The sequence below is a fragment of the Leptosomus discolor genome, chromosome 2 (genome assembly GCF_034619465.1).
Source record: "Leptosomus discolor isolate bLepDis1 chromosome 2, bLepDis1.hap2, whole genome shotgun sequence".
Taxonomy (NCBI): domain Eukaryota; kingdom Metazoa; phylum Chordata; class Aves; order Leptosomiformes; family Leptosomidae; genus Leptosomus; species Leptosomus discolor.
This window is the reverse complement of record NC_141392.1, coordinates 96043622-96058102: the sequence shown is the minus strand read 5'-3', so window position 1 is coordinate 96058102 and position 14481 is coordinate 96043622.

Here is a 14481-nt window from a genome sequence, read left to right as displayed (position 1 = left end):
AATGTACATTTTTCACTGAGTTAAAAGGATCAAAGGAAAAATCTTCAGTAGCTGCACTCTTGTGCAGTACATTCAATACAGCTGTATGGCAAAGAGATGAAGAGGGAGAAACACAAAGGGTAATATAAGAGGGAAACTGACTGAAAAATAAGTCATTTAAGGTAAGTACTGATTCTTCTGCATAGTTTTGGATTTATTTAATTATTTATTAAAAATATAAATTTAAATTTATGGAAATAGCAGAATCTATTTTAAGTATATTCCGATAATGTCAAAGGCATAGTATTACTTGTTCTTGTTCTCCTAGCAAGGTGGGTAAGGGGGTGTTAGGATAAACAAACTCACCACACTCATCAGTTTTCAAGCCCCTGTGAAGGTATAGGGACTTCTGTAGCTAATGTAACTTCAGGTATTCAGACTGTCTTCCAAGAAGCTTCCAGTTGACAAAATCAAGAAGTAACACACAGGCATTTCCTGTTCTCTAGCTTACAAATTCATTGAAAAAAAAAAAAAAAAAAAAAAAAAAGGCAAACAAAGAACTCCCAAAGAAACCTTCTTCAAGTACTTTCATTTCAAGTAACATCTTTCATTGTGTTCCCAAAGGTATATCCTTCTACAATGGGATAACTTACCATTTTATTTGTGATGGAAATAAATTACTGATAATTAGGGCTGGAATTTGGCTTATACATAAGGTAATTTACAAATAAGGGAAATAATCACACCACTGTCTTTGTGGATAACTTTTCATATTCCTTCAACGGTTTCATTTTTAATTAGTATTTCCTACACTTTCATTTTAACAAGTTAAAAGACAGAGCTCCACCATGAATTGGAAGAACTCCAACAGTTTATTTTCTGTGCAATCTAGATAATCTGTTTTCAGGAGTACTAATGCAAAATAGCTTACAGGGGTTTTGGTGGGGCAAAATTTTAAAAATATGCTTATTTGACTGAGTAAAATAGTAAAAAAGTAAATTTCAGCTCAAATCAACTCTGGAAGAAACAGAAACTTGATAGAATTAATATGGTATTGCCAAACAGACTGAACTCCAGCTTGTGAAAGGATAAATGTATCTTATAAATATACATTTGGTATGTACATTTTAAATTTACTTGCTAATGTTTTCCAATGAATTTCAGTCCCTAATAGTCCCTGGAGCCTACTGCCAGAGCAATACCATGTCATTTGTGGCCACTGAGCTTTAGTGGCTCCCCATAAGCCAGACTGCTTGTCTTTTCTACTCTGAGGATATGCTGGTAAAGAATCCAATTTCCCACACCTCCAGTAGCATCCTCTGCCCTACCCACATTTTTAAGTCAAGAGAAGAAACCTTCTACTTAACTTCTCAGTGTTGGCTTCTACCTACATATAGTCACCTACATATCAGTCCACATTCTTTCTCCAATAGATGTAAAACCCATTATACAGATTTTGTATTATAGCAGCCTAGGGCTTTAGGTGTTATGTTTACATGGAGGCAGGTGATATCTTAGCAACGTATCTTTAATGGATGTTATTGACATGATTTTCACCTTTGCCTAATTCAGACTTAATTGCAGGCTACACTACAAGTCTCTTCTTTGTTGCCTTGATTGTCATTCTCATCTTCCCTTGTTTTAGCTTCTCACTGCCATTTCCCTTTTGGATATACTGCCTCTTGCTTTTTGCTTTGTTTTTCTTTAGTTTAACTTGCTTCACCACACAAATGCTTTCCCAACTATCAGTTATTTTGCCTGCTACTGACATTCATTAGTAAAGAAAATGTATCTTTGAAGATCAGACTCTCACAATCTATGCAATCTAAATTCCCAAGGCTTTAACAAGAATGTCATTTCAGAAATGCTGAATAGCAACACTGAAGTCAATAGCACCTGTGCCTACTCAGTAGCTAAAAAACAAGCATTGGAAGTAGATTTATGAGAATAATACTGTGCATATGGCCAAAGAAACAAACAAGAAAACCAGTAGAATGTAAAGTGAAAGCACAGAAAACCATCATTATTGTGTCAACCTTCATTTATTTCTCAAAGTTATGCTACATGTTTGTTTTTTAATTGTCTTCTTTCTGATTGTCTTTAATTGCAAAAAAAAAAAAAAAAAGGAAAGAAAAATCGAATTGGTCACATGACGTGTTGGGTAGGTCATAATATTGAAACATTAAATATTTTTTATTACTTAAATCAGGTATACCAATATTTTATTAAATAATTACAAATCATTTAACTTTTAAGCTGGAATATTATTTCAGATCGATAGGAATTAAGTGGAGTTATGATGGTAAATACATCACATAAAAGACCTAATCAGATTGTGACAGAGCTATAGATTCAGCAATGATGTTCACACTGATACTGGAAGGAACAATGTTTCCTTTGAGTTTTTGCACCTGTTCCAAGGTAAGATGTCGGTTAGCAAGCATTTTGCATTTTACATGTGGATACACGTGATGCTTACCATTTATGAATCCGTTAAACACAGATGAGTACACTTATAGCTGTACATTAATTTTTGTATACCTAGACTTTCATTTAAATCTACACTCAATTTTATTAGATGTCTGTTACAAAGTCTTATTAACTTTGACTGAACCTCATTATTTCTCCACAATAAGTTGTCCATTGTATTTATTCATTTAAACTCACCAAGTATTCATGTAATTTAATTTTTCAATTTATTTATATATTTAGGCAAAGAAGTCAGCTAGAGCTACATACCAGTCCAAAAAGTCTACATATTGCAGTCACCATCAAATTTCTTTATAAGGTACAACAGAGTAACTCTCTCAGGATCTACAGATTTTCGCTTTCAGATTTGTAATGAGCAGACTAACACAAAGTAACATCTAAAACAGTTTCAGCCCGGCTCATTTTTACGTGCTTCCTTCATTCTAAATTCAACAAGGTTGAAAAAGAATTGAGCAACCAAGAAGCAGGACGAATATATTTTATTGTTTTAATAGTGAAATGTCATAATACATACATACACCACCAAAGGGGTGGTAAGTCATTCAGAGGAAGTGTTGCACAATAAAAAAAAAAAAAAGGAAAGAAAAAAATATTGGGTGGCTATGCCATTTCCTCTGGTGCTACCTAGCCTACACATTGCAAATTGCAAATGTCAATCACAGGAAAGGAAGAAAAAATGAAATATTGAATTAGAGATTGCTTCATAAAGTCCCTGCCCAGGGAAGAGCAGCTATTCACAGAACCACAGAATCACAGAATATTAGGGGCTGAAGCGACCTCGAAAGATCATCTAGTCCAACTCCACTGCCAGTGCTATTAATGTCTTAAAAACAGTAATTCTGGCACCATTATATATCTGAGACAGACTTTGTAGCTGATACGTTCTTTCAATATACTGCTTTTGATTTGTTTTGTAAATTCCTAAGTTGCTTAAGGAAAAATAGAAAAAGAATATTCCATCCCACAGACTTCAGCTAACAGGTCCTTTATTGTGCAGGTCATCAACAAGTTTTAAAGTTGATTTCGATGTGGTATTTTCCTTGTCAATGTAAAGGGTCTACGTGGCAAGGTTTTGATAGCGGGGGGGTTACAGGGGTGACTTCTGTACGAAGTTGCTAGAAGTTTCCCCTATGTCAGATACAGCCAATGCCAGCCAGCTTTAAGATGGACCCACCACTGGCCAAGGCCGAGCCAATCAGCAACAGCGTTTTTCGCCTCTGTGATAAGTATTTAAGAGAGTGAAAAAGTTGTTGTGCAGTGGTAATTGCAGTGAGTGAGAGTGAGAATATGTGAGAGAAACATCCTGCAGACACCAAGGTCAGTGAAGAAGGAGGGGGAGGAGATGCTCCAGGCGCCGGAGCAGCGATTCCCCTGCGGCCTGTGGTGAAGACCATGGTGGGGCAGGCTGTCCCCCTGCAGCCCATGGGCGGTGGAGCAGATGACTGCTTACACCCTGTGAAGGGCCCCCACGCCGGAGTAGGTGGATACCTGAAGGAAGCTGTGACCCCGTGGGAAGCCTGCACCGGAGCAGGCTCCTGGCAGGACTTGTGCCCCGTGGAGAGAGAGAAGCCCACGCTGGAGCAGGTTTGCTGCTAGAGACCCCGTGAGGGGGGCCCACGCTGGAGCAGTTGGTTCCTGAAGGACTGCACCCCATGAAGGAGACCCACGTTGGAGCAGTTCATGAAGGACTGAACCCATGGGAAGACTCACGCTGGAGAAGTCATGGAGGACTTTTTCCCGTGAGGGGGACCCCACATTGGAGCAGGGGAAACGTGTGAGGAGTCCTCCCCCTGAGGAGGAAGAAGCGGCAGAAAACAACAGTGTGATGAACTGACCCCAACCCCCATTCCCTGTTTTCCCCCCTGTGCTGCTGGGGCGGGGAGGATGGAGAGAAATTGGGATCAAAGTTAAGCCCGGGAAAGGAGGGAGGGGTGGGGGGAAGGTGTTTTAAGATTTGGTTTTATTTCTCATTACTCCTCTCTTAGTTAATTGGCAATAAATTACATTTTCCCTTTAATCGAGTCTGGTTTACCCATGACGGTAAATGCTGAGTGATCTCCCTGTCCTTATCTCAACCCCACAAGCCTGTTGCTATTTTTTTTCTCTCCTCTCTCCTGTCTAGTTAAGGAGAGGGAGTGATAGAGTGGCTTTGGTGGGCACCTGGCATTTTGGCCAGGGTCAACCCACCACAGTCAACTGCAGTGATGTTATACTCATTCTTAATTATTGAGTAGTCTGAATAAATATTTTCCCTCCAAATAATGCAGGGGTATGAGAGGTTTAGTAAAAAGGCTGTCAATAGTCCATCACTAGTCATACCAGCAAGCCAAAAACTTATGGTGTCCTCCAGGATTTCCAATACAACATAACATTTTGCAACCTGAAGACACATTTCTTAACCACTACAGCTCTGCTGGAACTCAAGGTTATCAGCATTTGACAACATGCTCTGCTCTGGTGAAGATCAGTGAAGCCACTATTTGCTCAAATGACTAAATTATCAGATAATCTGAATATCATTTTCTTACAGAATACATGCAAGCAACAATTTTTAGACATTTGTAACTGAAGGAAATTGGGTAATATGTCACTGAGGAATATATTCTTTGCACTGGAGATATCCACAGCTACATTCCAGACTAAAAGCACAGATGTGCCAGAACTCCATGTATAGATGTAAGAAAATTAATATTGGGAATAAACATATTTTTATCTGTCTTTCTTCTCTGTAATAATGAGTTTACTGGATGAAGAAATATTTTAATTTTGATTTTTTCTTTTTTTTTTTTTTTCCTGTAACAATGTGTTCTAGAGATCAAACACAGAAATTGTCAGCTCAATAGATTAAATTCTGGCAAAATAAGAAGCAAACCAAAATGTATTCTATAATTTGAAGTCAGACCCTTTATAGTCACTTACTATCTCAATTACAGAATATATACTATCATTTGTTTAAGAAAAGAGGAAGATACAATTATGATTTCATAAATTTTTCTGTTATTGGTGAAATTATTGAAGTTCAATCTAACAAAATTATTCAACAGCGAAGCGAGAAGCTGCAAGCACTGAAAGGTTTAATATAAAACCTGAAGCTTTGAAGTCTGTTGCATTCTGGAAGGAAAGTTTTGCTCATCTCAGGCATTGCTCCCTGTGTGCTGAATATCCTTTAAATAATGGACACCCTTGATTTTATGCAGTTTTACCAAATATCAGTATTAGTTGTAAAACAGCCTTTTTCACTGTTGCTAATATCCTTTAAGAGTTATTTTTGTTGTTGTTGGGATTTTTATGTCCTAAGTAGGTTAACAATTTGAGAATTGTATTCAATGCCTGGAATCTGCCATCTCACATTATACAGAGATGTACCAGTTGAGTCTTTGACTGCAGCGATTTCCAGAAGGGCTTTAATAGATTTAATGACATCAGAGTATTTAGGGTTCTGGTAGACACCAGCTCTTAAGTTGAAATGAATAGAAGTTTTCCAGCTATTTGTTTGTTGATAGCCCGCCACTCACCAATAATAAATTAATTATAAATTTACTGTTTCTTCCAGCCATCCCTTTTGGTTTTGAAAATCAAATTGTAGCTTAGAATTATTTTTGATCAGCAAAAAAAATCATTCCTAACTTTAAGAAAAGTCATGAGGAAAGCAAAGGCAAGCTGTAAATTACAATCGGTATTGCTATATAATAACTGGATTGAGTTATAAAACCTTGCAAAAGAAGTATCTATATTTTATGTTTGCCCTGTTAGAAGCTGTGGTTTAGTATCCCTCAGAACAAATACGACCAAATAGCAACGTTTAGTTTGCCTCTCCACAGGTTCTGAATAAGCTGCACATTCCTTTATAATAACTGCCAGAGATAATAAAACCCCGTTTACACACTTATCATATATATTCATACATATTTATGCTCAGTTAAAATTCAGAGCTTCATTAGGCTTTCACACCATGCAATAACAGTAAGAGAGGTCTAAACTTAATGCACACTGAAGATCTGTGTATGTCTCACTAGATATTAATTCTTAGACATGTATCAGTTTTACCATCACCAACTGACATCTGTCCCTTGCTCTTTGGCCTTGTCCCTAATATTTTTCTTTCTGTAGTTTTTTGATTACTCTTTAATGGGAAAGGACACTTCTATCCATGACAGCTTTGGCTGAGGTCATACATAGAGCAGAAAAGGAAGAATCAGCACACAGAAAGTCTTTACTTATCAGCACCTTATCTAAAAGCCTGGGGTGTTGTGATGACTTCTGAAGCAGTCTGTGAAAACACAGTACACTGCTTATGGTATGGTGTTCACTAACAGCACCTCCTTTGGATGCCAATCTATTTATTTTGGTTGTGCTATTTATCCCCATGACACTTTTTCTCTCATTTGTTAAATTCCAAAGGTAAATGGGTTTCCTTGCAACTCTGGTATGTGGGATCAGAGAAAATGGGAGAGAGAAAGTGGCATCTCTACACTTTTTTTTTCTTTTTTTTTTTTTTTTAAATAATGAAGGATTCATCTGACATAGACAAATAATTTCAAGAAAGGTTATTTATGAACTGTGGACCTCTTTTTCACTTACAGAGTGCTTGTTACCAGTTTGGTAGCTAAAGTTTATAGAGATGTGATCTTTAAAACCAGCCATCTCCTTGATGTTTTCTATTAGTTAATTAATACAAAACTGGGACAAGTGGCTGACACACCAGAGGGACCTTGACAGGCTAGAGAAACAGGCTGACAGGAACCTTAAAAAGTTCAACAAAGGGGAAGTGCAAAGTCTTACACCTGAGGATGAAAAACCCCAGGACCAATGTGTGCTGGAGACCAACCCACTGGAAAGAGCCTTTGCAGAAAAGGACCTAGGGATTCTGATGGAACACAAGTCAGCAATCTGCCCTTGCAGCAAAGAAGGTTAATAGTATCCTGGGCTGCACTGGGAGGAGTTTTGCTGGCAGGTCCAGGGAGGTGATTCTTCCCTTCTACTCAGCACTGGTGAGGAAAAAACTGGAGTGCTGTGTCCTGTTCCAGACTCCCCAGCACAACAGAGATATGGACATATTGGACAGACTCCAATGAAGGTCCATGAAGATGCTGAAGGGACTGGAGTATCTCTCCTATGACAAAAGGCTGAGAGCTGGGACTGTTTAGCCTGGAGAAGAGAAAGCTCGGGGGGGATCTTATTAATGGATATAAATACCTGCAGGGAGGGTGCAAAGAAGACAGAGCTAGGCTTTTCTCAGTGACACCCAGTGACAGAGGCGATGGGCACAAACTGAAACACAGGAGGTCCTGTCTGAACAGCAGGGAACACTTTTTTACTGTGGGGGTGACCAAGAACTGGAACAAGTTGCCCAGGAGGGTCACAGAGCATCCAACCTTGGAGATATTCAAAAGCCATCTACACATGACCCTGGGCAATCAGCTCTAGGTGACTGAACAGGAGGGTTGGACCAGATGACCTCCAGAGGTTCCTTCCAGCTTCAACCATTCTGTGGTTCTATGATTCTATGACTACAAGGCTCCTTGATCAGTCTACTGGATTTCTTATTGCTATAGTAGGGACACAATTTTTTTCTGTGCATTGTATATGGAATTTCAAATGTATATTTACCATGGTGGAGAGTATGTAAGGAAGATCTGGTTTTTCATGAGTTACCATCTTCTACTTGCATGCTCTATTTTTAGAAACTTATGCTTTTCCACTAGATCACTGTGATTCAGTGTGACTGACCATCCTGCTTCTCAGATGCAGTGGACTGTTTACATTCTAACAAAAGGTGTATTCAATAGCTAAATACAAACCATTCCACTGAGGAAAATCGAATAAGGACAGCATGAAAGATTGTCTTGGAAAGCAGTGACTGAAAAACCTAACAATCTCAGCATAAGCTTCTACTTTAAAAGTTATGAAGATCAATTAGATTCTTGAATACAGAAAAGTAGGTCTAAAATTTATACACAGATAAATACTCATAGTTTGGTCATTTTGTAGCAAAGCTATTGTACTGGACTATCAAGCTGTGTCTAATTTTTATACCCATTCTTTAAAGGAAACACAGAATATCAGAATGATTTATAAACATTGCAAAAGAAAAGGACCTTGGACTAGAAAATAAATCTTATGATATAAGTCTTTAAAAGTTTGACTTTACAAAAAAGAACTTCAAGAGGTGACTAAATCACTAAACAAAGGAGCAAATGGCAAAAAATATCAGTCAACAGAAGAGCTTCACAGCTGATGACAAACATGCAACAAGATCCAGGGGCTGAAAACTAAAATTAGACAAACTCAACCTTGAAATAAGATGTAATTTTCTAGCTGTGAGGTAATTAGATATTAAATAGAGTGATAGGGAGCTGACGTTATTTTCAGCTGAAATCTTCCTAGGAGAGTAGATTTCTTTATTGAAGAGTAGTTTTACTCCAGTTTAGGAAATAAAATGTTTAAAGGTGCAAAGGATTCGGGTCCTTGATCGTGATCATCCCCTGGTATTCAGTGGTGTATGTCTATAGCTATGAACCAGATATTCACTGATTTGCATGAACAGAATTACTGAAAATAAATTTCCTGTTTAAAGATTTCTTCTAGTTGTCTGTAAGTCTGAGAAACCATTTTTTCTCTTGACGCAAAGTTGGTCAAATAGATCTTTATTCTATGTTATTTTCTCCATCCTCTTTTGTATCAAAGACCAGTCACTGTCTGAGAGAAACCATTTGCTAAAGGCAACTAATATGTGAGATTATGTAGACAATCCTGTTTCTCAGAAATCTAATCTTGCTTGCATACTAAGACTCATGTGAATCTGTCAGCTTGTGGTTATGAAAGTATATTTTAGTCATGTTGTCTGTAACAGAGAATTTGTATTGCATGTTAGGATCATTCTGGCATATTGTATAAATTAAACCCTATCATAGAAAGATTCTGTGGGATTGGTGGCACCTTGATCTTTCATTTGGTTGATCTACAGAATACAGCCACTATTTTTTTTCTAAAATTAATATAAAGTAAAGTAGTTGGTCAAATGTGAGCACATTAGGGACCTTGGTATACAGGTCAATGGGACTTTGACATACAGAACATCAGCTTAGCAGATTTAAAAATGCATTGTAATGAAGTTTTATGAACTATGAACACACAGCTTAAAATTTAGACTCAGTCTGATGTACAAATTATATTACTTGAATAGGTTAAAGGTTCAAAATATAAATACATTGAAGACCCAACATTAGTACAATAATTATATATATTGTGTATTGAAATAATAAAAATGCACAGATAGTTCGTTAGAAAACTTATGCAGAAGTTATCAAAACAATATTGGAAAAATATCTGATTCCATTAATTAAAATATTTTATTTTATTTTATTTTAGATAACAGTAAAGGACAGAAACATTCATTGGAAAGTAAGAGTGGAAATTAAAGGATAATTGCTCTAGATTTAAGCAAGGATTTTTTTTAATTTGCTAAGAATTTCTTTTGAAATGAACTTTTGACTCTTTAAAAGACAATACAATTATGCCAGAAATATTTTACTGGGTTTGATCCAAAATATAGTGAAGCCTTTATGTCTTATGTATTGACATTGACTTTTAATAGGTAAGTGTTGGTTCACCATAGTTCTAAATGACAGCAAGCACTCTCTTCAGATTGTGCTAATTTTAGTTCACAAGCTTGCTGCCACTAGGCCCTGAGGCTTACTCTTCATCTGGAGTTTGAAGTGTTCTGTTAGCACTGTTATAAACAATCTGAAAAATGTAAAATATATCAAAGCACTCAAGCAGCTGAAAGTATAACTGTATAAAAGAGCCGCTCATATATATTATGAAAGCTCTTTTTAAATGAGTATATTTTTTGTTTATATTATTGATTTGGGAGTATTGAGGCAAACTTGCATATTATCAAATAGGAAACACTATCAAAGAGGAAACAATGCAAGAGAAGAGGAAATGGTGTACATGACTTGGTATAGAGCCGCATCACTTCACCTCACAGAGGTGTGAGGTAGAAGAAATGGAATTACTCATTATAGAAACTACAGAGATTACTTCAGACACAGGATTTAAACACAGTTATTTAAATTATAGTTTATATACCATTTCTGGGTTGCAAAAGTGATGTCCATCTTTTCAGTCCCTCTAAAGTGAGAGCAGAAGGAAAGAAAAGAGCTCAAATTCATTCCTCATGATGTTTACAATAGAAACTTCTGACCACCTTTAATTTGTGTCAGAATCTCTCTCTTTTTTTTTTTTTTTTTTTTTTTTTTTTTAATTGGACTGAACACTTGAAACTTGTAAAGCTGATTGCCTTTCTTCCATGGTTGAGGAAATGAGCTACGTACTTAACCAGGAAGTTTAACAACTAGAAATGAAGAAAGGATGTCAAGGAATAATGGAGAGCAAGGGAAGTATGCTGAAAAAGACTGAGAACTTTCTGACAGAAATAGATCACAGAGTCACAGAATCACAGAACGGTGGTGGTTGGAAGGGACCTCTGAAGATCATCAATCCAACCCCTCCTGCCAAAGCAGATTCACCTAGAGGTCACACAGGATCTCATCCAGACGGGTTTTGAATATCTCCACGGATGGAGACTCCACAACCTCCCTGGGCAGTCTGTTCCAGTGCTCTGTCACCCTGAAAGTCAATAAGCTTTTCTTCATGTTGAGGTAGAACTTCCTGTGTTCCAGCTTGTGCCCGTTGCCCCTTGTCCTGTTGCTGGGCACCATTGAAAAGAGTCTGGCCCCATCCTCTTGACTCCCACCCTTTAGATATTTACAAGCATTGATAAGATCCCTTCTCAGTCTTCTCTTCTCCAGGCTAAACAGACCCAGGTCTCTCAGCCTTTTGTGACAGGACTGGGCTTGTTTCTAATGCCTAGAAATGAACTAAGAGATCAGCAATATTTTGAATCTTAAATACAATTTTTATGGTAGATCTCCCAAGGTTTAAAAATTTAGAAATTCCCTTTCTTTCCTTCTCTGACCCCTACCAGAATGACATCTTCAGTGTATTGACAGCAATAGCTATGGAACAGTAAATGTTACCTTATCAAAAGCAATAAGGGAGAAATGTCCCTGACCTAAAAGTGGCAGACAGTCAAGAGACTGCATAAATTCTAGATGAACCTATGAACACAGGTGGTAAAACCCAACAGCACAGTGTAATCATATCCACAGCAAGGAAGGATGAAAGAGGCACCAAGTGTCAAATATATCCCACCTCTGGTGGCAGCTGTGGGGGCAGAAAGCCAGGAGGAATGTAAGGGGTGTCACTTAGAGATGCTCACTCTGACAGATAGTTAACCCTTTCTCTTTGAAAATACCTGGTCCTGTCCTGCTGAAACAAATTGCCCCTTATCTGCAGGTAAGTATGTGAAGAAGTTTACATGCTTCCCTACATTTGTGGGATGTATCCAGAACTGACTGGAAAGGGAAGCCTTTTCAAATCAGCCAGTCACTAAGGATAAGGTTATTTCATAGCCAAGGTATAGACTCAGCTCAAAGAGACATCACCTAACAGCTAAGCGCTCAACCGAGCTATGTGACCTTAAGATTATAAGGAAAGGTTGTGCTTCTCCAAAAAGAAATGGTAATAGAGTTGCTCTCAGGAGGAAGCTGATAAAAGTGTGCTAGAGAACTAATAAAGCAGTGCTGTGCAGAGACTTTCTGTTGTAGAAATAATCTTTAAAAATTCCTTTTTTTGGAAAGCCTGAAGAGAATATAGCTGTGTATTCTCATTGCAATAATTTCATGAAAGGAAAATGTAGGATGGGTCTCAAGGGCTATTCAATCATGACTTTTTTTTATATGCACTGAAATTGTCACACTTGGTGTAAGCTCATAAAATAATGTATACATTTGGGAATGATGGTGCATTGTATCTGGGATGTAAGGTATTTGCCTGTATCTTGGAGGGATCAGATGACAATTAAAGATCCCTTAAGCATCTAAGCATCTGAGGTAACTCGGAGCTTTCTCCTAAATTTTCTTTATACACAATGACCAGTTTGAGCCTGAATTATTTACACTGGATAGAGAAAAAACAGGAAGGATATACAAGAAAGAAGTCTTTGTATACGCATGGATTCTTGAACTGTGTAGGGGGACTTTATTGGGAAAATTGTATTTGCCCAGAAAGAGTTCATTATCATGAAGATGAGAGAAAATGGATCAAATAGGTGTGCATCCTCTCAGAAAGACAAGTTGTCATAACTTTGAGGTCAAATACAACACTCTGAGAAATTAAAAGGGGCAGTAAGTATACACTGTTGAAATGAGGCCTCCTTTTAGGTGATTGCTTGAATGCTGCCTTCAAAACTGAGTCTTCCCAAGACAAATGCCCACTCATCCTAAGGAGTCTAAGTCTGATCAATGATAGGACATATACATTCTGTCTTCACTGATAACAAATGTCTACATTGACCACCCCTAAGGAAAACTTAACTACTAAATACCTTTATGGACTGGGCCCCTGGAGACCTAACATCTTGCTTTAAATCTAAAATTCTTCTTCCTGTTTATATGAGCATTTTAGCTAGCTATAAATTGCTTCAAGGTCTCTGAAGTCATTATTTACAAAAGAGATTTTCTGGTTAAGCAAAGATTTCTCAGCATCCACGTAAAACCAATTTACAGGAAATTCTTCTGGTTTTTCTTGGAAGGAAGGTAATAACATTTAAATTGTACATATGTCCCGTGGGTCTTAACTGTTAGAAGTTGCTGAATCTGGTACTCCAACGGAGGCAAGGCTGCCGCAGCTCCATGTCCCCAGGTCCAGCTAGAAGTGAAGCTGAGTACGTGTTCCCAACAGGCACACATACACATATATGCAGTACATATACACATGGTTGGCTGCACAGATCAACACAGACAGAAAACACGCACTTGTTCAAATGCAGACGGCACCAACAGCTTCATGCTGTTGCCTTCTCTCAGCATAAAAGAACATTAACAGAATATATATACATATATATATATACAGGTATATATAATGTGAATGCCTTCAGGAACTGGCCTTAGAGACCCAGCAGCTGGTTCCTGGATTCCCTGATCTCCCCGTTGCATGGACACATGTCAATAGGTCCCTCCAGTAGCTGGCCTAGACCTATGGCCATATCAGGAGCCGCACCCCAGATCCCACGGATTCCTCAGTCACTGGCTTGAACCTCCTGATCCCTCCAGTAGCCAACAAGCAGACCTTCTGGTCTCTTCAGCACCCAGCCCAGAATTAGTGCATCTCCAATACCTGACTCCCAAGTCTCTTATCCTGCTTGCTGGATACTCCAGTCTGAGGTTTCCTAGTGCTCACACACTGACATAAGCACCCACACCATGCACACATCCCCTCGTGTCTCCAGTTACTGACCCCCAGATACATGGCCCTTCTGACCCACGGTCCCATGCTAGCACTCAGACCCACACACACACACCCCAGCACAGAACAGAGAGTCCCTCACCCAGGACATGAGTTGGAAATGGATTTTGAGAGGATAGATTATGCTGATCAGGTTCAGTGCACAGCCAAACACAAGTACTGACCAGCAACTCTTAACATGTGACCACTCTCTTTTATCCCCTTATCCTTCTATTTTACTGATCCTGTTCCTTCCCAAACAACCTTGATCCCTCCCTTTCTCCACCTTCAGTTTCTCCTCTAAACATCCCATGATGAGTCTTGTTCAATCTCCCGGTGCTGTTCCCTGTACCCATGGGCAATGACCTTCCACAGCCTGTTAGATGCCTTTGAAAACTGTCCCTGCTGACTCCTGATGTATGGTGTCCCCCAGCCCCCAGGGCTGAAGCTCCCCTACGATAGCCCTGGAGGTCCAAGGCAGAGGTTCATCTCTCTAAGTGTGGCATTGGGATGCCCCTGCCCACCACTGGGACGATGTTCTCTTTCATGTGTGTGGAGACAAGCCTTTTATCACATAAACTAACATTAACCATGATGATGGGACCAGTGACCCATTTTTTAAGGTCCCTAAATAACACAATTTCAAAAAAAGAAATATTC